Source organism: Protopterus annectens, chromosome 2.part2 (assembly GCF_019279795.1).
Source record: "Protopterus annectens isolate FY-2018-M chromosome 2.part2, PAN1.0, whole genome shotgun sequence".
Taxonomy (NCBI): domain Eukaryota; kingdom Metazoa; phylum Chordata; order Ceratodontiformes; family Protopteridae; genus Protopterus; species Protopterus annectens.
In genome coordinates, this window is record NC_056730.1 from 584,925,643 (window position 1) to 584,952,114 (window position 26,472).

Below are 26,472 nucleotides of genomic sequence, written 5' to 3' on the forward strand. Positions count from 1 at the left end.
TTTATTTTTTGTTGTTTCTAGCATTGTCCTCCTCTCTCTGTTGGCATGAAAGCTCTGAAGGGCTTGGCATCCAAACTTGTCTTTTAGTCATCTCAGCTTGAGCTGCCTGACAGTTTGGATGTGTGGAAGATGCCCTGAAGCTTTGGAAGCTGGCCAGCTGTTATATCCTTGGGTAGGATGTAACCCATATAGCTAAGGCTGCTGCAGCAGTGATCACTGAACATCTAACTTTATGGTAAGATCTGATTTTATCAATTTTCATTCTATCCTCAACTGACGGGTTCAGTTTCGATCGCTCAGATCCAGCTCGGCCTTCGCTAAAGCTCGTGGCAACCAAAAAACTCTTGAACTTCTCCCTTACTCATAATGCACCAACCCAGAGTAACTCAGATCTCATTTTCCACTCTATGTGAAAGACGTGGTGACTGTTACTCTCAAACTGATAAGTCTTTAAATTGTGAAATTTTCTATTTTCTTAGGGAACCTCAAATTATTGGGTTTCTTTAATCCCTTATCTAATCGCCTACCTTATTATTCTTTTTTCTAGCTAAAATACCTTTCTTGCCTCTCTTTTCTTCCTTCCATACAATTTTGTACCTTTGGGTACTATCGTTAGTATTCTTATACTTTTTTTACACTCTGTATAGTTTCTTATTATCGTTGCTGGTAATTTCTTCATCTGTCTGTTCCTTTTATTAAACAAAATATATTTTTATTAACTTCTGCTGAACATTATTGTTAAAATCTGTGTATTTCCTAACTATTGTCTCCCACCTTGGCAAAGAAAGAAAAAATCCCTGCTGGATTCCAAAAATGTCTTAAGTGCAGGCACAAAATTCCATTATCGGATGCCCACACTTTATGTGCGTATTGTCTAGGACCTCTTCATTTACAAGAGAACTGCTCTAGTTGGCACAGGTTTAACCCTACAGTGATTTTGAAAGGGCTTCTTCCTTCTTCTTTTGGAGAGGCTTTATCTGGAGCTATGTACCCTAAAAATCTAAGAAGACTAAATTTCTTTCTCCAAACCCTTCTACCTCTTCCTCTAAGGCTTCGGAGAATCTAGGAAAAATGTCTAAATTATTGGATCTGACCTCAACCTCGTTTCTGAAGCAAAAGAAAAAGAAATGCCTGATCCAACTTCTTCAGATCCGGTGCAAAAGCCAACTGATCCAGCTACTCTGTCCAGCATTATTTACCTTCCAAGGACTAAATACACCCCTTCAATAGACCCAGTTCCCTCCAGGGTTCCCTTTCCCGTTATAGAGAGACCTGGATCCCCTTTTGGATTTTCCACTCGCTATTCCAGGAGCTTAACAGAAGAAGAAGATGTGGAGAGAGTGGTGAGATAAATTCTGTCAGCACAGACTTAGACAGGTGCCCCTTCAGCTCCAATCCCTTTCAGATCTATAACAACTCCTCTACCATTTCCTCCTCTGACTTCTTCCACTGTCTCAGAGACCTTGGATCTGAGGATAACTTTATCCTCAGCTCCAAAGTTTGTACTGAACACTTTGATTCAGGGTTTACCTTCGTTTTGTCACACATGGTATGTGCGATTGTCCTATTTCTGACATTTGATCCATGTGTTCGAATGGCAAAAAGTATTTGCTTACTTGCCATTCAAATACATGGTGAATCGACATTGTCGTTTTTTGCAGCTGTACTTTCGGCGTTATGCACGGACACACGGCAGAGAACAATTCAAAGGTAAACCTGATTTGGTCGGATCTAGAGAGCTGTTGGAGCCAAGGCTTCCCTCTCAGGTCCGAGGTGTTGGAGTCAGCTCTGAAGTTGTTGCAGCTGTCTCTGCATCTCAGAGCCTTGGCACAGGTTAGCTTGGCTCTGGCTTCTGCCTTGGGGAGATTGTCCTCGGACCAGGGAGGAGCAACAGTCCAAAAGCTTGCCTCTTTGATCTAAGATGCTCTCTCTGTCTGGGGAGTTCTGCCTTTGAGGCTATGGAGAGAGCATTGTCTGCCTCAGCAACACAGACTGTTCCTACCCCCTTCGGATCATCAGTCTACAGCTTTAATGTCTCTGCATTTGGAGTCTCAACCCTGGTTTCTACAGGGACAGCCAGTACTGAAACAACTAATTTCCCAACAGGGTATCTTGACTTCTCCTAACCTTCCCAGAGCATCCCACTGCGGAGGTCCCTAAGAAGAAGACATGCAAGAGGAAACACTTGGGACTCCCCACAGAAGATACTGACTTCAAGTGAGGGTGAAGGGTCCCTACGGTCACCTCCTGAACATATCTCATTTGGAGACATCCTTGAAATCTTAAAACAGAGAGGTGGCTGGATGTGCAGCAACTCTTCGTCCAAGGAGTCTGTATTCCTAGAGGCTTTCATTACTGGCTTGTTTATCTCCTAAGGGACTCCTCCTGCCAACAAACTCATTGAGTTGATCTTTCATCGGCCATGGAAGGATCCCGACACTGTTGAACTAATATCTTGGAGATCTGAGAAAGTTATGGCACCACCAGAGGATAAACAGTTTTGGGAAAAAGGAGTGCCTGTTGATGCCATGGTCATGGTGGTGGCCACTAAAAAGGAACTTACTGAGAAGAGTTCCACTGTTCACCACCCCCTCAACAAGGAGTCTTGGGTAATAAACAGGTTTGGGAAGCATGTCTATGCTTCAACAACCTTCACATTAAAGTCACTGAATTATTTGTCACATTTCACAAGGTTACAGAAGGATTTGATTAAGGAGCATTCAAATACCCTCTCAAGATCTGTTTTTGAGGAAGTATAATCATCTGTCACTTCTCAGTTGGCTACCCTGCAATTTATTTCCAATTTGACCATGAGGCTCATTTCACATGTAAGACAAAGGAACCTCAAGGGCAGCGGGTTCAGGCATTTCGATCAGGAGGCATGCCTGGATGCAGTTATGTGATTTTGCAGAGCCTTCAAGTATTTGTTCATCAATGCTCCTTTTGATGGCACATTCTTGCTTGGACTGAAAGTGAAAGACATGTTATCCAGGTGTGAGAAGGACAGAAAGATCCTGTTTGCCATGGATGTATGTTTTTTGACCCCTCAAAATCCTTTTCCAGGAATCAACAAGTTAGTTGAAAGATGTGGCTCAAAAAGTCCCAGGGACCTTTCTAGGACACATGTGGAGGAAGTTCCCCTTGGGTAGAGGGGGAACTCTAATGGTGGATGCCACCCATGTGGCAGAGGTGGCCTGCAAAACCAGGGGTCCATAGATTCATTCTTTAATAGACCCTTCCAGATTTCCTGAAAGTAGGCCTGATTGCCCTCCTCTGGAGTCAGTCAGGAGTTGACTATCCCTGCACCAGAAAGCCTGGCTAGAAATAACAGATACTTGGGTGCAGAGGATTATTTCCAGAGGAATGACTGGATGTGCTTGATAGACCTTCAGGATGTGTACTATCACATAAAGATGAACAGGCGATCCAGAAGATATTTATGCTTCTGGCTGAGAGCCAGTCATTACCAGTTCAGAGTTCTGCCCTTTGGTCTCACCACAACCTCCCAGAGTGTTTGCTAAATGTATGTCAGCGGTAACAACTCACTTGAGACTGCAAGGATTCTGGGCGTTTCCACATCTAGATGACTGGCTCATTACCACCCTGACCAGGAATCAGTTAACAAGGGCAAGAAATCCGATTCTCCAGACATGTTCTTATCTGAGGATAACCATAAACTATAAGAAGTCTGAACTGGAGCCATCCCAAATTTTGGAATTTATAGGAGAACTGTTCAATACGAAATAAAGTATAGCTTCACTACCTCTTTTAAGGATTCAGACTATAAGGTCACAGGTTAGAAAAATAATCTGCAGTATTAAGATTTCAGCCTGCTTGGTCCTTCCAAGTTCTAGGATCAATATCAGTGGCAGTAGCACCAGTACCTTTAGCCAGCTTTTACGTGAGGATCCTACAGTGGATGCTAGCAACATGATGGTTGATACTTTCCAATCCAGGCCAACTCCAGTATGAATTACCTACACATGCAAGAGAGATCTCAAGTGGTGGATTCAACTGGACCAGGTTCTACAAGGCCATCCGTCCCTTCCCCCTCAGTCCAAGGCCATAGTGACCACAGAAGCTTCCCAGTTGGGAAGGGAGAGAATTGTGTGGGGAAAACAGTCCAAGGCACTTGGTCCCCAAAGAGGCCAACTTGCACATCAATGTCCTAGAGATGAGAGCAGTGCTTTTAGCATTGCAGGCCCTTCAGAATGCTCTTCTTTTGGGTACAGTTGCAATTCAAATGGTCAATATGTCAGTAGTTTGGTACATCAACAACAAGGAGGGACCATGCCTTATCCCTTGTGTCGAGAAGTGCCCAGAGTATGGGGTGGGTCATCTGATCCATCTGCTTTCTCATAGCAACGTGCATTCTGGGGAGGTCTAAAGTGATAGCAGACAAGCTGAACAGGTGCATTCTTCTACGTCATGAGTGGTCCCTCAACAAGAATGTAAAGGAAATGATTTTCCATCAGTGGGGCCAGCCTTGCTGCATTCTTTTTGCTTCTCCCCAAACAAGAAATGCAGCAGCTACTTTGCCCTAATCCCCACACGGGGGAATCACCGATGAATGCTGTGCCTCACGATTGGCCCCCCGGTGTACTTTATGCTTATCCACCAATTCCGCTAACTCTGAAATTCCTACAGAAAGCTGCCATGTTGAAGAGCAAAGTCCTCCTCATTGCACCTCACTGGCCTTGACATATTTGGTTCTCCTTCCTTTGGCCTCACTTCACCACCCTTGGATTCTGGATCTGACTCAAGACCTCCTATCTCATCTGACAGGCAAGATTCATCCACACACATCAAACCCCAGGCTGATGGCCTGGCTTCTCCAATTCCATTAATAGCCAGACAACCTATCCTCTCTTTACCTGTCTGACATATACTTTTATCTTCCCATAAACCCTCTACACTCCAGAAAATGGAAAAGGTTTGTTTACTGGGCTTGCCAATATAATGTTGATTTTTTTTTCAGGTCCCATACATGATATCCTGGAATTTTCGGCTCTACTTTTTAAAGAAGGAGCTAGTTCCTCAACAGTTAAGGTTCAGTTAGCTATATTGAATTTTCACATTGGATTTGAGGGTTCTTCTGTCACTTCTCATAAGCTCTGCAAATCGTTTTTATGAGATACTCTTCTTCTAACGCCTCCTTTAAAGACCCTATTCCCCCCATGGGACCTGAATCTGGTAGTCCAAGCTCTTACTCATGCCTCATTCAAATCAGTAACTGTGTGTGACTTTAAATACTTTTCTTGTTAGACCTATTTTTCTGTTAGCAATTACTTTTGCCAGATGAATTTCTGAGATTCAGGCATTGCCCTCAAAAGCTCCATACTTTATTTTTCACAAGGATACAGTTACATTACAAACTAATGCATCCTTTCTTCCTAAGATAGTGTCAGAATCTAATACTAATCACTCCATTAATTTGCCAGTATTCTTTCCTAAATTTGCAACAAGGGCAAATACATGTTACATGTATTGGATGTTCAGAAACAATTATGTTTTTACCTAAAAAGAACAAAAGACATCAAAAGTACTGGCTAATTGTTTATTGCATTTGCAGAAGTAAAATTGGGAAGGTCAGTTGCAGAAGTAACTTTAGCCAGGGGGCTGACTGATTGTATTTCATCTATTTATAACAGATTTGGCATTACCTTACCAAAACCGTTACGGGCCCATTGAACTAGATCCATAGCAACTTCTTCAGTTTTTCAGTCTAGAATGTCCATGAATGATATTTGCACAGAAGCAACTTGGGATACTTCTCATACCTTTGTTACTCATTGCAAATTGGATCTGGTCTCCAGAGGTAGAGTGTCATTTGGTTCAGCTGTGCTCAGGAATGTCCTTCCTTGAGTCCAGCTGGGATCTTAGGCAGCTGGTGACTCTGTCCCATCAGTTGAGGATATAATGAAAATTGATGTGTTGTCCATTTTTATTCTTCCTCAACTCCCCACCCACCAACCCCCATCCTTTCTATACTCCTGGAAGAATAAGTGGTTAGTGGACATCACTGTCCTGTATATTGAGTTCCAGATATAGTCTTTTTTTTATTTGTCTGCAAATATTTCTTTTCTAGTAAAATCAGCAAACAAGATCTGAGGTACTTGGGGTTAGTGCATTATGGGTAAGGGAGAAGCTTGAGAGTTTTTTGGTTGCAACGAGCTTTAACAACTGCCAAGTCAGATTTGGGGATCTGATCCAAGCCCATCAGTTGATGAAAAATGAAAATAAACAGCACAGATGGAGCGTTATAGTGTGTACGTAACTTCTTTTTTACTTAGCAACTGTACTTTTTCCCTCTTTTCTAACCAATGGAGTTGGAGTATGCCATACACAAATTCCCTTGAAATAGCCAGAGTCTTTGTAGAGAAGCTCCTCATTAGAGTAATCTGATTAAATTATGTAAGCATTTGCTGCAATAACCACTATGTGTGGGTTGGATGCCTGTGTAAAAGAAACACTTGGCAAAGTGAAGTTGTTTTATATGTCATTTTAAATTTAGCTATCTGTAGCCAGGGTGACAGACTTACTAGTATTGTAATCTCATAGTACATGATTTTCTAGTTCAGCTCTTGGGTGGTGTGTTTTCTATGTAGAGTCTATATTTCCATCTTCTGTGCAACAGGCAAATTGGTGATGTTTGTCATTCTTACTGCTGCAGTAGCCTTTTGGATATATGGGTCATACCTAGGATACAACATTCAGCCAACTTCACAATGCCCTGGCTCTCTCCACACCTTCAAAATGACTGCTGACTGATCAGCCCACAGGAGTGAAATCAGCGGTCAGTGTGAAGAAATCTTCAGTATCTTCCTGCCAATCCCGAGGGGAAGCAGCAGTGAGGTTCTACAGGAGCAGCAGTTGGCTTTGAAGCTTCATTCTAGCAGATAAATCCCCACAGGGGAGCCCTTCCACACAGAAATTGTTGCCCTTTTAAGAAAAGTCTCTAAATTTTGTGTGGTGATTAAAAGTGGTACTTCTCCTTTAAGAAAACTAGTACTTTTTCACAATATCAGAAACTATTTTTAGCTTTGGATTGCTATTTTTAGCTAAGGACTTATGTTCTTATTTGGGAGCTATTGTTGCAGTAAAAGTGTACTGTTTATGTAAACTTTTAGTTTATTTGTGAGAATTGAAGGATCAAGAGGTTTTTTCAATGGGCAGAAAATATTTTGAATATATTTAGTGCATGTGTACACTTCATAACTACTTGTTTAGTATTTTTTCTGTCAGTGTACATAGTAGACAACTGCTTTATTTCTGAGAGTGATTTTTTGTTTTTTCTGTTACTTTTACGCTAAAAGGGACTGTGAAGGTAAGTGTTTAGTGTGTGCTGCTTGTGAACACTTTTGTGTCAACTTAACTTTTGACCGACACATTCCAGCACTGCTTCCTGACACTCAGGCTTCAACCTCAGTTTGAAGCATGGATACTTACTCCAGTGCTGTTGGTCTTACTCGTGCTGTACCTAGAAAGAAGAAACAATGCAAGAAATAGTTCTTGCCACTACCATGGGCTCAGACAGAACCTTAGCCACTAGTGAGTGAACCTGTTGTGGCCAACTTATGCTCCTCAGACCACTCAATTACTTCTCTGGATTTCTTTTGTGTAGTCTTTTCAGCCACCATGGTCCAGGGGTCAGGTATGTCCTTTTCATCTGTTCCATTGCCCGATTCAAGCATGGAAGACCCATTTTCATTGGGTCTGAGAGACACTCCGGAGGATGCTTCTTGGGGTAACCAAGGAAAGAGACCTTTTGACAGGGCTGACGTGCTATCTACTATTTGGTCTTCTTTCAGGGTGTTACCTGCAAAGAAAAAAAGGTTAAACATTTTTCATCTGAAGAAATGGTGCCTTTTCTTAAATATAATTTTTTAACCATAACTAGGCAATTTTTACAGGCTTTTAATCTTGGTGGTCAGAAATCATTACCCAAGGAAAACGTCAGTAAACAAATTCCTGAGGAAAATGTATTATGAGGATTCTTACATTGACAGAGACAGGGCTGCTTCTCCTGCAGATTTACAACCCCGTAACTCTGATTCTGAGGAAGATAAGCCTTTTCTACCTTTGGAAAAATTGTATTTCTCTTAGACTATTTTTAGAATTAATGAGATATTTTTGTGGGAACAAGTCAATGTTCCCCCTGAATTGAGGAGATATTATATTTTACAAGTAACTGTACCTCATTCTACAACCATCCTTGCCATTTTGGAATCCTGACTCTCAACTTTCAGTCCCCCAAAAGGCAGATAAACTATTTAAAGTACTTCAATCAGATCCAGCTGCTATATCTACCTCTTCACCAACTGGGAAAAGACTATTAATCAACACTAACCCCTCCCTTATAGGCAAAGAAGGCAAGGTGTTGGACAGTTCTCGTAAGATAATCTTCTTTTCTTCAACTTTAGCTTACAGAAATCTTAACTATCAGGCACACATGTACATTTATTCTGTTTTGTGCAGACAGTTTGAGTGACTACTCTGCCTCACTTCCTTCATAGAATAGCTCTATGCTGAATTGTATTGTTTCTAATCTTTTAAAGGTGTCTAAACATGCTTTGAAGAGTGTGCATGACTGTGCAGATACTGTGTCTAGAGTCTCTGGTGCTTTTGCAGTTTTGAGGAGATATGACGGGGTACAAAACCAAAAGTTTGTTGATGAAGTAAAGTCTGAGATTTTAAATTCTACTTCAGATATGGTGGATGTTCTTCGTGTTTCACTGTTGCAGTCATTACATTTGGGGTAATCCTGCAGGCAGGTTGCCCTCAGCCAGCCTGAATTCCAAAGTCTTGGGTCCTGCGTTGGCTGCTGTCGCCCCTTCCCTGACGTCAGGTCGTCAGGGGTATAAAAGAAGCAGCCGATGCCATTTTCTTCAGTCTTTCTTGCCGCGCAGTGCCCGAAGCAGAAGCAGTTCGCAAGTGCCGGTCGGCCGACTACTGAGAGTTTTGTGTTCGAGTTTTAGATCCGAAGTCTTCAATAAAGCTAAGTACCCCATTGGGGAAACTTTTTTCTTGCTCCAGACCGATGTCAGAAAAAGTTAATAATTGTATTTCTTGTGGGAAGCAAATACCTCATAAGGGTTTTCATTCTTACTGTATTCCTTGCCTAGGCCCTGATCACAACGTTTCTGGTTGTCGGTTTTCTGCTAGATTTAACCAACGCACTATTAAGCGTCGGTATGATTTTGCTTTAAACTATTTTGGACGCCAGTTTAATTATCCAGAAATGTCGTCAGCTAGCCATCCAACTACCGGAGTTAACAAAAAACACAAAGAAAAGGAAAGAGACAACCGAGGCCCAAAACCGATGATGAAGCTTCTCCTAAGCCAGTCGCCGGTTTGCCAGTCCTCAGTGAGTCACTTTTGCAACCCCTGACGCCCGCTACTTTAGAGTTGCAGGCTGCTACCGACTCCCATGTGGAGTCGGCCATGCCACTGGAAACTCAAGGTATTGGAGCCTCGGATATTATCCCTTCAGATGGGTCCGGAGCCGCTGAGCAGGCACCGGCTTTTGAGGGTGTATTCAGACCTAAACATCTTTACATCAAACCGACTTCAGCTTCAAAGGCAAAGACTAAAGCACATTCCAAAGCAAGGAAACAAACTCAAGAGTCATGTGGTCAGGTCTCTAGGTCCAAAAACAGATGCTCAAAATGGCCGAAGACTTGATTACCTTGATCAGGGGTTCCCATCCCCCTCATGATAAGAGGCCTAGGCAAGAGACTGACTATGAATCTACAGATCAGGTTTCCATTTCTTCTGATTCCTCTTCTGATCAGGAATATTCTCTTCCCCCCTATGAGGATTCTGATGCTGAAGAATCTATACCTTCAGCTTCTCCTCCAGAGGACTATTCTTTTGGGGAAACCTTACATACCATGAGGGAGCATTTCCACTGGGAGAGCCAAGATTTTTCAGAATCTAAAAAGAGGCTCAGGGATTTCCTTTTACTACCTCAACACAAGCCACTAGCCATCCTACCTGTGTTAGACATTGTAGATGATGTGTTTTCGGGGTCTAGTCTTACCCCTGACTCCTTACCTCCAGCTCCTGTTAATCCTGACAGATATTACAGGGTTCCTGACTCTCATAAATTCATTTTTAAAAACTCTGCTGCAGACCCAGAAACTATTTCTCAGGGTCCCAAAGGAGTTAAGGCTTCCGCTGCAAAAAACCCTACCCCTCTGACAGAGATTCTAGGGCACTGGATAGATGGGGAAAAAGGTTTACATATCTGCTACCTTGGCTATAAGGGCCTTAAACTGTCAGTTTCATATGCTCAAATATCAGCAACATGTCATGGCATTGCTTAAACAGAAAATGATGTTAAACTCTGAATGTGCAGAAAACAAGGAAATGCAGGATTTATTGCATGCAGCTGAACAAGTTGGAAAACATACTTTGCAATGTGGTTTTGATTCTTTAGAGGCCTCCTGCAGGGCCGCAGTTACAGGTTCTGTAATTAGGAGGCATGCTTGGTTAAAGGAACAAAATCTGCCTGATCATGTTAAAGTTAAATTATTAGATGCACCTTTACAGCACGATACTTTGTTTGGTGTTAAAGAAAATGGAGGACAAAGCTAAATCTATGCAAACGGTCAAAGGTTTTTTACAAGTACAGCCACCTAGGTTTAGTAGACACTGGCCAACAAAGAATTGGTCCTTTCCTGTGTCAGACAGACCTCAAAGGGGCAGACCCAGACGCCCTAAAGGCAGACCCCAGGTGCAAGGCTCATACCGCTCAAAGCAATGGGGGGCTTCTACCTCCAAAGTTGGAGAAGACAAATCACAACCATACAGGAAACAGTCCCAATGACTTCTCCCTGCCTGCACCAAGCACTTATCCCCTGGCAGCACCCTTAGGGGGAAAATTAGCACTTTTTTCTCAAAATTGGCACATTATAACCCAGGACAAGTGGGTCCTAAATGTCATGTCACAAGGCTACAAGTTCCATTTCCATACCCCGCCAAAGGCAAACGGCTGGCCAGATCTGCCAAAAAATCAATGGGCAGAGGCGCAAAAACAGGTCTCATCCCTCATGGACATGGGGGCCATTCAACAAGTACCAGAGCAAGAGCAGGGACAAGGATTTTACTCAAGACTGTTCTTGATACCAAGAAAGGACAAGGCCTGGAGGCCAGTACTGGACCTATTTATTTTGAACACATTCCTGGATATGCTGAGCAAGAACGCTTGGCTTGTGACTTTAGACCTAAAAGAGGCATACCTGCATGTCCCAGTCAGACAAATATGCAGAAGATACCTCAGATTCAAAGCTGGCTCAATGCATTACCAATTCTCTGCAGTGCCCATTGGCTTATCTACTGCACCCAGGGTCTTTACAAAATGCCTGGCACCAGTAATTGCATTCTGCAGACAAAGAGGAATACAAATATATCCTTACTTGGACGACTGTCTAATTCAAGCAGAGAACAAGGGCATTCTTCTACAGCATCTGGTGTTTGTGAAAAGACGTATAACATGCCTAGGGTACACAGTCAATGAAAAGAAATCAAAACTAGTACCCTCTCAAGAGATAATATTCCTGGGTGCAAGCTTAAATACAACTGCCCAGATGGCTTATCTCACGCCAGACAATCAAAGGCAACTGACTACCTATTTCAAAATGTTGGCAACAAAGGCCCAGTTATCACCAAGAAAACTTCTGCAGGCTTTGGGCTTCATGGTATCCTGCATCTTACTAATTCCATATGCAAGACTGCATATGAGGAAACTTCAGTGGTACCTAAAAAGTGTTTGGACTCAGCATTGCCACAGCCTGGAAACTATGATTACTCTCATTCCCTGCCTGCAACAGGAGTTTTGATGGTGGGCAAAGGCTTGTCAACAAAACAAGGGACAGCCATTCAAATTACCCCCAGCCAGGCAGACACTAACAACGGATGCATCAGATTATGCCTGGGGGGCTCACATGGCAGGAAGATGCATTCAGGGCACATGAACCTCAAATCAAATGCATCTACATATCAATCAAAAAGAGATGCTAGCAGTTCAGAATTTCCTGACAGCGTTCAAGAACCTACTTCATCCAGGACAACTACTGATAAAGACAGACAACACCATGGTCATGTAGTATATAAACAAGCAGGGGGGCACACATTCTTACCCCCTTTGCAGACTAGCCATGACTTTGTGGGACACAGCATTGACTTAACAAGTACATCTGCAGGCACAATTCCTGCCAGGAAGGAAAAATACTCTGGCAGACGAACTAAGCAGAAACCTCATGGATCCCCACGAATGGCACCTGGATCCACAAGTCTTCAGCATGATAACAAGAAAATGGGGATGCCCGGACATAGGGCTATTTGCCTCCCCTCACAACTACCAACTAAAAAGATTCTGCACGAGGATTTATCACAGACAAGCATGGAAAGTGGACGCCTTACCTTTCAGCTGGAAAAACCTTTCAGTATATGCATTTCCCCCTCTGCCTCTCCTCCCCAAGGTACGCCTAAAGGTCAGACAGGAGAAGCCAAAGATGATACTGATTGCCCCAGACTGGCCCCACCAGTACTGGTATCCAATATTAAGGAGCTTGTCTCAATGCCAAGCTTGGACCTTACCTCAAATACCTCATCTACTGTCCCAGCAAAACAGTCAGATCCTGCACAGCCAACTTAGAACTTTAAACCTGACAGCATGGCAAATAATGTAGTCATACAAAACACACCTCTCAGTAAAGCTGTGATGGACGTCATTTTGGTAGCCAGAAGTCCTAGTACTAAAAAATCTTATGCTGGAAAATGGAAGAGATTCTGTGCTTGGAACCAGGCACAAGGAACTTTTACAACTGTGCCAAATATTCCTCAGATTTTGCAATAATTAACTGAGATGCTGGACAAAGGCCTATCCTTTTCATCTATTAAAATTCATGCCTTTGCCGTTTCGGCTCATTACAATGTAGAGCCACCAGTCTTTTCAAATCCCTTATTAAAGCAGTACCTCAGAGGAGCCAAAAATGTAAGACCTCCAAGGAGATCACCAATGCCTGCATGGGACCTCAACTATGTTTTGGAAAAACTCACCCTGCCTCCTTTTGAGCCAGCTGCTACTGCTGATATAAAGGTTTTATCTTGGAAAACAGCTCTGCTCCTAGCAATAACTTCTGCAAGATGAGTTTCAGAGCTACAGGCACTTATGGCTGTGGAACCTTTTATCATTTTTTATCCAGATAGGGTCTCTCTGAGGACAAACCCAGCATTTATGCCTAAGGTGGTGTCCAGTGTGGCTCTCAACCAAACTATTCACCTGCCAACCTTTTATCCAAATTCACAGAACAAGGGAGAGAGAATTCTGCATTATTTGGATGTACACAGACAGCTTAGATTCTACTTGGACAGAACCAAAGTTTTCAGAAAGACAGAGCAATTACTTGTGACATATGCTGCAGGATCACAAGGAAAGGCTATCTCAAAGCAGACTATTTCAAAGTGGATAGGCCACTGCATTCATTTCTGCAATGTACACCATGGCAAGCCAGTACCTAAGGGCATTAAGCCACACTCACCCAGAGCTGCAGCCACTTCAGCAGCCTTTCTCAGGGGAGTACCTACCAAGGACATTTTAGAGGCTGCTACTTGGAGTTCAGTGTACACCTTTACAAAGCACTATCATCTGCCATTCTACTCTAAATCCAGGGCAGGCTTTGCCACTGCAGTTCTGCAGGGCCTCATAGCCGCTCCTAATGCTGTTTAGCTCTAGCCTCCCAACCTTAGTTTTGGGATTCTACCCAAATGTAATGACTGCAACAGTGAAACATGATGAACATAGTACAGTTGTGTACACTTACCATAAATGTAGATGTTTGAGTGTATTCACTGTTGCAGTCCAGGTTACCCACCCACCATCCCCCTTTTTCTTCTGATGGAACCTATCTTTCCTTCTCTGATTTATACAACCTATGTGGTGTATTTGCTTGTAGATGAAGGTAAATTTTATATTGGTGCATGTAATTATACATATCTAAATTTTGGCAACCCTTTTAGGGGGGCACCTGACATCTGGGGCAAGAAAAACTAAAGAAAATGGTGTTGGCTGCTTCTTTTATACCCCTGACAACCTGACGTCAGGGAAGGGGCGACAGCAGCCGATGCAGGACCCAAGACTTTGGAATTCAGGCTGGCTGAGGGCAACCTGCCAGCAGGATTACCCCAAATGTAATGACTGCACCAGTGAATACATTCGAACATCTACATTTATGGTAAGTGTACACAACTGTACTTTTTGTTTGGTCCTTCTGCTTTTCAGACCCTCAAATAATTTGATGAAAGAAGGAAATTAATTCAGGGAGTGTCTAAGATTTTTTACGGCCCTCCCTTTACAAATCTCCCAAGTCCTCTTTTCCCTTTAAAAAGCAAAACAGGCAATTGCTCCCACCTCAAAGCAAACAGGGAGCATAAAAGACCTGGCAAGAAGGAAGCAATAAGAAGCTAGAGGGGACAGTCTAATACTTCAGAATGATTATGCCAGCATTCTATTTTCCATCCCTATACCTCCTGCTCCTGTCTCTCTAAATCTACCCCAGAAATTGGCTCTTTATATTCCACTTTGGCAACAGATTATTTCATACTCTTGGGTGCTAAAACTGGTTCAGGAGAGTTACACTTGGCACTGGATGCAAATACCTGTTTTCAGGCGAATTCCTTACTATCATCCAAACAGAATTTTCCTCAGGTTCTTTACCATTTACTCACCTTAGAAATCATGGGACCAGAGCACTTAGATCAAATGGGCATATGGTCCTGTTCCAGAATGTTTACAGTTCCAAATAAAGAGCTTTTATGGAGACCAGGTCTAAATCTTTCCTTTCTAAATCTGTACATGAAAGTACCAAAATTCAAAATGTTGACCCTTCAATCACTGTTACCTGTCATCTTTTTCTTGATATCATGGTAAAATTAAATCTAAAGGATGCTTATCACATTCCTACAGCCACAGGCTTCAAGAAATTTCTCAGATGCCAAGAGTCTTTTCGCAGATGTCAAAAGAGTCCTTAACATGGGTTTCATCTCTTCTTTCCAATCTGGGCTTTCAGATAAATGTACAAAAATCCTCCCCGACTCCATCGCAGAGGATTGTTTCTCTGGTCTGCCTTACAGACAGTTATTAGCAAAAGTATTTTTCTTACATGGGAGAGGGTAGATGGTTTATCTGAAAACTTTCCTGAACTTCTCCAATCAGTCTCAATCATCTGCAAGAGAATAGCTCATGATTTTAGAGTTCATGACTTTTATGATTCTCATGATTCGTCTTGCCAGGTTGCACATGAGAAAGATTCAGTGGTTTGTAAAACACACATGGACCCAGCATCTTTGTCCTGTGTAATTCCTGATTCCAGTTCTGGACTTTGTCAGAAACAAACTGCACTGATGGAGAAAGCAAATGGCTGTAATTCCAGGTCTCCCCTTTTCTCCTTGGATCCTAATTCAGTCTGTAACTGCAGACATGTTAGATTTTGCTTGGGGAGCAGTTTCTTTGGAGTTAAAGGTGCAAGGCCTGTGGAATTCTTTAAACAGACTAAAGCATATAAATGTTAAAGAGATGTTGGCTGTGCTCTATGCCTTAAAATATCTTCATCACCTGTAGTCCACTGGACCTCTTCAGGTGATTACAGACACCATGGGGAGGGGGCAACACGGTCTTATCCTCTGTGCAGACTGGCTCTGATGGCGTGGGAGGTAACTCTGCAGCATTCTTTATCCCCCAAGCATCTTACCTTCATTCAGTAAAAATATAGTGGTAGACAAGCTGAGTAAGACCAGGACAGACCATCTTGAATCAAAATTGAATATGGGGATCCTCCATGAGTTGATCCAGTTGTGGGGAACACCTTAACTAGTTCTGCTTCAAGGCCCCTTTTAAGCAAGCTTGGAAAAGAGATACATTTTCATTCCTGCAGTTGAGATTTCCCTCATGCATTTCCACTGATTACTAGGGTAATTCCGAAGATTCAGAAGGACTCTCCAAAAGTCATTGTGGTGATTCCATTTTGACTAGGACAACATTGGTTCTTCCTCCTTCATACAGAAGTGGCCAAGAGCAATTACCACAAAATTTCTTACAGTCTGGGCCTTTTCACACACGACAGGAGGAGATTGATACACCCCAGTCACAAACAACTTCAAATTGACTGGATGATTCAAATTTGATACCATTTAGGCACCTTTTTATGAATATGTGCAGCAGATATGAAAGGAGGGGAAAAAAGCCTGCTACTAGGAAATCTTGTATTGGCAATTGGAAAAAAGTTCTAGTTTGTGTTTAGCCAACAGCCAGGGCCCTATCAGGGATATTATATACCTCTGGTTCTGAAATAATTGTGTGATTTACTTTCCTCTGACCTGGCCTACTCCTTTCTGAGGGTAAATCTGTTGGCCATTTCAACACATCTGCCTGTGGATCCTGCTCTTTCTTCTACGTTTTTGATAAAACGATTTCTTAATGGGGTTTTACATACAAGGTCGCCTAAAAACAGGTGTCCCCTTCCTGGGATCATAACTTTGTGCAAGAAAAATTAACTGAGTCTCCCCTTGAATCAGCTCATAAGGCAAACTTAAGGTTTATTACATGAAAGGATGTACTTCTTATTGCTCTGAATCTGTAAGAAAAGTAGCAAAGTTGCAAGCTCTTGTGGTGAGTGAATCCTATCTGGACTTCAGTTAAGAATTTTATTTTAGCCAAAGTTTACTTTGATTCAAGCCATCAGTCTCCCAGTGTTCTGTCCAGGTTCTCAGAAATAGGGAGAAAGGAATTTCTATACTCTGGATGTGCATAGGCACCTCATGTACTATCTTGACATATCTCAGCCCTTTAGAAAAGTAAATCAGCTGTATTTCTTATGATGAGACAAAGAAGAAGCAACCCATGTCAAAACAGACTATTTTGATGTAGCTATTCTCAGCTATTGCCTTTTGTTTTATCACATTGGTAAATCAGTTCCAGGTAGTATTAAGGCACATTCTGCTAGAACCTTGCATCGGGTCTATATTATATAGTCGAAGTTTCAAAGCTTCGGACCTCACATGAGTGAACTCATATGAGCGAAGTTCGAAACATTGACTATATAATAAAATTTAAAAAAATTAAAAAAAACTTACCTTACTGCTCTGAGCAGGGGGCAAGCCCCCCCTGCACCCCCACACCACCCCCTACTTAAATATATCAACTCCGAGAACGCACTTCAGTGCAGAAAGGGAAAATTTCCCATTCTGCGTGTGAAAAGCCGTTGACTTTCACCTTCGACCTTTGATGTTCGATCATATGATGTCGACCATCTATGATTCGAACATCGGAATGGTCGCTCATCTAATATAGACCCCTTGCATCTACTATAACATACTGGAAAGAGGTAGACTCTAGAGGGATTGTAGAGGCAGCAACTTGGTCCTGTGCATATACTTTTACATAATTTTACAAACTGGATTCTTTTTCCAGGTTCATGACCGGCATTGGTAGGACAATTATTCAGGTGCTCCTGGATTCTTATCCTTCCTCCGCCCTGGTTGGATAGGCTTTGGTAATCAACCCATATAGTCCAAAAGGGTACTGCAGCAGTGAGAAAGATGAGCACAGTACAGTTGTGTAATATGTACTTACCATAACAGTAGATGTTCACATTCCTCGCTGCTGCAGTAGCCACACTGGACCCCCATCCCCCTTCTTCTGTATGTAGTTAGTTGTTGGGATGTAAAATCATTAGTTACTGCTTATATCTGTTAAAAGTCAGGATGAGTACGTTCTCTCTTTTATGGACAAGGCAGTCCTGAAGATTTATTCACTGTGACTGTTGATTTCCCTCCTCTGGGCTGACCAATCAGCAGTCAGAGTGAAGGTGTGGGAAGAAGGCATAGCTTTGTGAAGCTAGCTGGTTGTTGTATCCTTTCCTAAAGACTGCCTGTGGGTGTATATTTGTTGTATGAATGTGTGTACACCTGTTGACACTCCGTTCAGGATTAGTTCCACTGTCTTACACCCATTAAGTAGTTGGGTAGTCTCCTAAATTAGATTACAGGTTATCAGAGAATGTATGAATTAATTTGTTAACAAGCTAGTCCACATACCTTTTTCAGCTGTGACCCACAAGGGCAGATACAGTGTATGGTTTGCATTTTAGTGTAGCCAATCAGTGAATGTCATGGTACCATGTGCAGGAGTAGGAGTGTGGTCTCAGTCCTATGCTCCCCATTTTTTTATTGGTGCTGACATAGTTTTCACCTTTCCATATGTACTTCTGAGGAAATAAATAAAAAAACTTTGCACTGGTGGGGAATAGGTTTTGGAGTAGCTTGTTTTCCTTGCAGTCTATTATTATTCTCATTCTGCATGGCATAGTTTTCTTTTTTCCCTATATAGAACCTTGTTTGCTAAGGGAAAAAAAAACAGCAAACATCGATAATTGTGTAACTCAGTGTTTACTAAAGTATTTTGTCTAGAGAGGAAGGTACGTTTTCTAGAAGTGCTTGTTTTTCTCTGAACACATTCAGAGCACTTTTAAAAATCACTTTTCTCCACTGACTACTTTGTTTCTTGTCCGGGGTGATTCATTATCATTACTAGAAATCTGGTCATTTTTAAATCATTCTGCTGTGCATGTTTCCCATTTGTTAAAATGTTATGCAAGTCAAGTAACCTTTGTGACTTCTCTGTTAGAAAACCTTTCTCACTATTTTTGTCATTGGATCAGTGAGGAACACTTAATGTTCATCATTAGATCACTGTTGCAATAGTTCTGGCAGATGAGACGTATCCTGCCAAGGATAAAGTATATCCATCCAGAATGCCAACGCTTAAGAGTACCTTCTTTATGCTCCATATGTCCGACCTAGACCTAAGCATGAGGGCTGCCTTCTGTTACATAAGAGATGTGCAAGTGTGAAAAGCTTTATCAGAGAGTTAAAGAAACAACTTTTTGAGCATTATTATGCAGTAAAAATAACAATTTGAAAAATGCTCAACATAAGCCTTCAAAAGTATGCTAAGATTTTTAAAAAAATCTGTTTTATGTTTTAGATCATGTTCCGAAAGATTACAATGGTAATAGAGAAGAGGAATTAGAGTATAGGGAGATAAAGTGGCAAATAAAGTTAAATACACGTTTTCCAGGGTTAAGTGCAATGGGAAAATTGGCCTTTTGTCCTCACATATCTGTGTGAATTACTGAACTCTAGCCTTACATATACCTCAATTAAGGTGCATTTGTCGATATTTAAGCTGGAGTACTTTTACAGCCCCCTCTTACACCTTGAGGTCAAGGTGTTCTTAAAAGGTGTCATCCACATCATCTCACCCAGAAAATCTATTTTTCCCCTTTAGAAACTGAATTTTGTTCTAGAGAAACTGGCCTTTGCCGCCTTTTGAACCTGCTTCCACTGCATCAGTAACATTTTGCACATTGAAAACAGTTCTTTTAGAAGCTTTAACATCTGCTAAAAGAGTCTCTGAATCATAGGCTCTTACGTCTATTCCACCCTTTCTGGTTTTCCATAAGGACAGGATCTCCCTTAGAAAGAATCAGTCATTTATGCCAGAGACAAGTACTGAAATGTCTTTGAATCAATCCATTATTCTTCCTAACTTTCGGAATAAGGGAGGAAGAATTATTCATTTGTTAGATGTACATACACAATTGCAATTTTATTTAAACAAAAACAAACTGATTAGAAAATCTGATTGTTTATTTGTTTTGAAGATTAAAAAAAACAGGGTCTTCTAGTATCTAAACAGACCATTTCTGTATTAACTTCTCTCTTGCTATTTCTTTCAGCTATTCTTTCCATAGCAAATCTCTCCAAGGGCATGTTACAACTCCATAAGGGTAATAGTGTATTCAGGGGCTTTGAGGCAGCTACTTGGTCTTCTTTGTATACCTTTACTAAGCATTACAAACTCCATGCCTTTTTTAGAACCAGAACTGGGTTTGCCAGAACCATTCTTCAAGGGTTGATAGACTCCAGTATTGTTTTTATTACCCCACCCAGACTTCTTAAAAGCTTTAGGATTCATCCCATCTGTCAGCATTACTGAAACAGTGATCTACTGATGAACATAGTAAAGTTATGTAAGAACTTAACAAAACAGTAGCTGTTTGAATAGATCACTGTTGCATTTTATGCAGTAGCCCTACACCCCCTTTATTCTATACTCCCTTTTTCCTTTTAACCAAGGTAGAACCATCTATCTGCCTATCCTCCCCCCTTTATTTTTTTAATTTTACTTGAGTCTCTCTACTTTATAGCTAGCCTCAGTGTCTATATGGGTCAAGAAAGCTCTGAGGATTTTCACACTTATACATCCTTTATTTACCAGCACACAGCTGCTGTATTTAGGTCTACGATGGAACATACAGCATGTGAAGCAGGAGCTCCTAAGCTTTGGCGTATGTGCTGGACATGTGGTATCCTTGGCAGGACATGTCCCATCTGTCGCATTACTGTAACAGTGATCTATTTGAACATCTACTGATGTCCTGAATGAAATCACTGTTGCAGTATTCCTGGCAAATGGGTTGTGACCCTGGTGTCTGGCCAGGGTACCAAACCTTTACCTTCCCTAGGTCATATGTCTGATGTATGACCTCAGTTCGTATGTCTTGGGGTATAAAGATGGATGTATAAGCGTGGCTCCTTAGATTGTCTCTCTGCCAGCCTAAATGCAGGTTGTGCATTCATTGGAATGTTTGCTGTTTGGTCATTGGTATATTTGCTTTGTTTGTTTCATCTAGATAAGTGCCCTTTGGAGAACCTTCCTTTTTACCTTACCTTTTATTGTTTGAACGTTGTAGATGGCAGCTAGGAGGAGCAACTGTGAATGCAGTAGGCAGATTCCATACAAGGACTTGCATACCAAGGGTCGTTTTTGCCAAGGTCGAGAACACAATTGCAAACCCTGCCCTATTTGTCAATTGTTCATTCCAAAAACCCTTAGGTATAGGCTGTCTACTCTTAACAACTTCTTTGAGATCCAGCATCTTAAATGCCTAGCCCAGGCCAAGATGGCTGACTCTGCATCCTTGGAAGTCTCTCTTCTGCTGAAGAAAAAGCTTAAAAGGCCTTAAATAGATCAGCAGTCAGTGTTTCTGACTCTGATGTACCCACAGTATGTCAGACTTCTGCTTAGTTGATAGCTACCAAGACCCCATTGGAGGCTAGTATGGCTCTTGAGGCCTTGCAGACTGCCAATATGTCCAAGGAAACTGCTCATAATTTTTTCAGAAGGCCCCCAAGGCGTGCCACAAATTTTACGTAGGGAAGAGATCCCTGGTTCTCTAATAGAGGTCAGATGGTTATAAACCTCCACACCTCATCAAGGCGGACGTCACACCTAGAAAGAAAAAACAGAAGACTAAGTATGTGGCCTTTCCCCTCATCTGCTAGGGAGAAAGAGTGTATGGACTTTTCACAGGGGTTGTTTAAAGTGATTATGTCCTTAACACCTCCTCCTTTTCGGTCTCCCCTACCACAGCCTACTCCAGTAAAATCCACCTTGTTTTGTCCTCTTCGGATAAGGAGTGGAATGAGGACTCTGACCATTCTCTGGATTATTTCTCTCAGATGGTTTCCCCAGGACAAGTCTTCTCCACTATAGGGGAGTCCCTTTCACCTGATACACCTATTGAGGAAGCTTCCTTTGGTGTGACTATACAGAACATGATGAAACGCTTTGAATGGCAATCTACTTAGATCTCTGATGTCCAGAAAAGGTATTACTCTTTTTTGGAGATGGGTACTGCTGCCACTTCTCCAGTCCCTCCTGTCCTTAAGTCATTTTAGGATGCTTTCAGCCCACCCCTTCTGAATCTGATTCTCAGCTTCTAGCTCCCAAAAGACCAGACAGGTTTTACAAGGTCCCTGTTGACCTAAAATATCTATATAAAAACCCAGTGGCAGACCCTCAGCAGTTTCTCTCTTTCCAGATATTCCATCTAAGTTGCTGCCCAGTGATAACACCCTACATACAGAAGATAGTGGGGTTATAGAAAGATGGGGAAAGAAGGTTTACATCTTGGGTCTATATTAGAACATCGACAAAGCTGTTAATCAAATGGCTTTATACTCGAAAATGCTGGTAATGGACGTGTGTTTTGTGAGATCGCGGTACAGTGAAGATCGGAAGATTTGCCCTTTTCTCCCTGTAGTCCGATCTGAGAGTTGGTATATATAATTAGTGAGGGGTGTGGGGGGTGTAGACCCCCACAAAAGCAAGTTCTGTTATCAGCATTTTCAATTATAAAGCCGTTCGATTAACGGCTTTGTCGGTGTTCTAATATAGACCCTTACATATCTGCTACCCTGACATTTAGGGAAATTAATTACCAGACTAAAATGACTTCGTATTTGATCTCATTTCTGGCCTCATTGAAAAAAGTTATCTTGGATCCTCCCATTGCCAACTCTAAGCAGCAGATGCAGAATTTACTTTCACAGGTCACTCAGATTTCCTGGAACAGCATTAAATACATTGTGATGCTGGAGATACTTCTTCTAGGGCAGCCGCTGGATCCGTTATCTGCAGATAAGCATGGCTCCACAATCAACCTATGCCTGTGAATTTCAAATCTAAAATTACGTATTCACATTTGGACAAGGACTTTACTGTTTGGCACTCAAGTGGCTAATTTGTTCAAAACTCTCCAAGACCAAGGTAAAAACCATAAAAGAAAATAAAATAAAAGCACCGGACCACCAAGGTCAGACAAAACACTTGCCTCTTTATTTGTAATACCAAATAACTAAGCACTTTCATCAGAAGAACAACCTGGCTTCATCAGAGTCATCTTAAATACCCCATAACAAATCCCTCAAACTAATCAGAAGACAAATGCACTGATTACATCACATTCCACTTAAAACAATCACTGACAATTGAAACATTAAATAAATATACATATCTATAAAAATTATTTGTTCACTCGCCAGCTATAGAATTTCATACTTATAATGCATTTCCATATAAGGTTGAAGGCTAAGTAAAAACATCCCCTAGAAAAAAAACTGTGTTAGGTCACATTAGCCCTATGTTTTAAAACAGACATTAAGGAGGTACTATCATTCAATCCTGGCAACTTTAAAGCATTAAGTCTCAGATGCCATCTAAGTTCTCTCATCTCTACCTCTGTCTTTACAACATGGGGTATTTAAAAAGTTGGGTGTTTGTTAACCAGATGACTCTCATGAAGTTAGGTGGTTGTTCTGGCGAAAGCGCTTAATTATTTGGTATTACAAATAAAGAGGCAAGTGTTTTGTCTGACCTTGGTGGTCTGGTGCTTTTATTTTATTTTATTTTATTTTCTTAGTCTAGTGTTCCTTGTGGACCAGTTTTTTTATTGAGTTTTTCAAAACCATAAAAGACTACAGATAGATCCTACTCTTCTCAGTTTCTACATACCATAGGAACACCCAGCCAAATCTACTTCCTTCATTAGAAGGAACCCTAGGGCTTTTCAGAAACAAAGAACCCCCCCCCCCCAAGAAAAGGTACTTAGAAAAAACACAAAGGAAAACTCCAGCTGAGAGGCCTCTCTTTGGTAGGAAAAGTCTGTGACTTCCTCTGCAGTATCCCTTATCCTCTTCCCAGCCCCACTTCCCCTCTTTCTCAAAGACTGTCTCTCTGTCTCTCTCTGGCAAGGTGGGAAAATATTACCATGGACAAATGGATCCTGTCCATCAGAGACAGCTATGACAGGTCTTGGGAAAGCATTCCACCTCTGAGAGACATATCTCAACCTCCTTAAAACCAAGTTTATCTTTTGAGCCCAATTATTTAGGACCTCTTGAATCAGGAGACCATTGGACAAGTACCTAGAGTATTCATAGGAAAAGGGTTTTATTCCAGAATTTTTCTTGTGCGAAGAAAAGAAGGCCAGTGGATACCTAGTCTAGACCTTTTTATCCTGAGCACGTATCTGAAGGTACCCTCTCTAACAGTACTGTCCCTTCAGATGCTTCTTCCTTTCATTCTTCCACAGGCTTTCTTAGTGTCATTAGACCTGAAGGATGCCTACCTTCACATCCCTATCTGTCCTTCCTGCAGGAGATTGCTCAGGTATTTGTCTGGCTCCTTCAATTTTCAGTTCAGTGCTCTGTCTTTTGGTCTTTCTACAACCCCAAGAGTGTTCTCAAAGTGCCTAGTATCTGTAGTAGCCTTCCATCTCACTCAAAGAATTCAAATCTTCCCCTGTTTGGACAATCCAGGCTCCTTCTCCAAATATCCTTCTTCAGCATCTTCAGTTCACCCATCACCTTCTGACAGGCCTGGGTTTCACCATAAACTGAAAACAAATCACACATGGTCCCTATACAGGACCTGGTGTTTCTGGGATGCAGAGTGGACACAAAGAAAATGCATACATTCCTTGCCCAGGAAAAGGTTATCAGTCTGTCCAAATAGCTCCATGACCTTTCTTCCTTATCCCATTGATCCTCAGGGAAGATGATGAGGACCTTGGATTCATGTCAGCTGCCATTTCTATGCTTTCTCCTGGGTAGATCTCAGGTGAGGAAAATCCAGTGATATCTGAAATCTGTGTGATCTCAGCACTGCTATCTCTTAGACACTTTGATTCTCCTCCTCCCTTATATCAAGAAGGAGCTAATGTGGTGGAAGGAAAAGGTCATCTTCAACCCAGGATTATCTTTCTTCCATCCTCTTCCTCTTCAACAGGTCTACATGGATGCCTCAAATGAGGTGTGGTGGGTCTGGACAGATTCTCACCAAGAACAGGAGGAATGGCAATCGCATTTCCTGAAAGAACACATCAACTTAAAAGAAATAAGGGCTGTTCTACTAGTCCTTCAGATTTTTACCCTCGTTTGGGTACCAGGACCCCCTCCAGATCTTGGGATCTTGATTTTTGCTAAAAATGCTTACTTTGCTTCCCTTTAAGCCAGCTCCTTCTGCTTCTTTGAAATCTCATACTTGGAATACCATCCTCCTCTTGACCCTAACCTCTGCCAGGAGAATTTCTGAGCTAGAAGCTCTCATGGCCAACCCCGCCCCTATACACACATTTTCTTTGTTTGTTTGTTTTTTTTTGCAAGACAAGGTGACTCTCAGGGCTAATCCATCCTTTGTTCCTAAGGCAATGAATGAACTGTCTCTTGATCAGGCTATCCATCTTCCCACCTTCTCTCCCAGTCCTTAAAAGCAGGGGGTGATGGATCATACATTCTCTGGATATTCACAGGCAACTCAGATTTTACCTAGGCAAAGGTAAATCCTTTAGAAAGACTGATGAGCTTTTAGTATCTTTTATGGTCTCTAAGCTTGGTCAGCTAGGCTCCAAACAAATTATTGCATCCTGGATTTCTAAAGCCATCTCCTTCTGCCACTCATAATATGGTAAGACCCCTTGCCTTCCTGCCCTAAAGCACATTTCAACAGGGCAGTTTCTTCCTCAAGGGCTTTCCACAAAGGAATAGACTCCATGTCTGTTTTAGATGTGGCTGCTTGGCCCACTGTACACACCCTTACCATGACTACAGAACTGATGCCTTCTCCAGGTCCAGAGCAGCCTTTGCTAGGTCAGCCATGCCAAGGCTGCTGGACAACTTTTCTTTTCAATAGCCAACCACTCTTACATCCTTCAGCTCTGGTAATCACCCATAGTCAGGAATATTGCAGCAGTGATTTCAGTCAGTACATAGTATAGTTGTGTAAGAATTTACCATAACAGTAGATGTCCTTCTTATCACTGTTGCATTATTCCATTCCACCCTCCATCCACGCTTCTCTATCTCACCTCCATCTGCAGCTGTCTCTGTCTGTCCAGCCTTTGCTCTTTTACATGGGTATGGGGGAGTTTTCTTACCAGTTTGAGCTGCTGCACCCCCTCCTACCTGAGCAGTCATCTCTCTGTAGTCTTCAGGTTGCTAGCTTGGAGATAATCTGAGGATTGTACGTCCATCTTTATATCCCAATCCATACGAGCTGAGGTCATACATCAGATGTACGACCTAGGTAATGTAAAGCTTTGGTACCACAGCTAGATGTCAGCGATGGCAACACATTTGTCAAGAATACTGCAACAGAGATCAGTAGGACATCTACTGTTATGGCAAGTTCTTACACAACTGTACTTTATGGTAATTTCTTACACAGCTGTACTTTTTTATTTACATGATGCCCCCTTTTACTGTTGTTTAAGTCAAGAGGACCATGGGCTTTTAATTAAGTAACCTGATTCTGAATTGACACCAAGTACTCTGAGATAATAAGAGCAGCTCAGGACTTCTGCGTTAACACCACAGCAATGTTTTCTAACAGTCACCCTCACCATGTATGATAGTTTAAAGGCCTTGGTGCTCTGGTGGAAGTGGAATCCTCTTATATGAAGTAATAATTGCATTTCATGGTACCCCAGGGCTGTGGCATAGAGAGATGAAGCTCTGATTACAGCCCAGCCAACATGGGGTTCCATTAGTGTTTCAGGCATCTGA

General features: G+C 41.9%; 1 protein-coding gene across 2 annotated transcripts in view; it reads left to right on the plus strand.

Annotated features, from left to right (window-relative positions):
• Positions 1-26,472, plus strand: part of SFXN5 (sideroflexin 5) — a 3,177,886-nt gene that overhangs the window by 2,627,466 nt on the left and 523,948 nt on the right. The window lies entirely within an intron of this gene.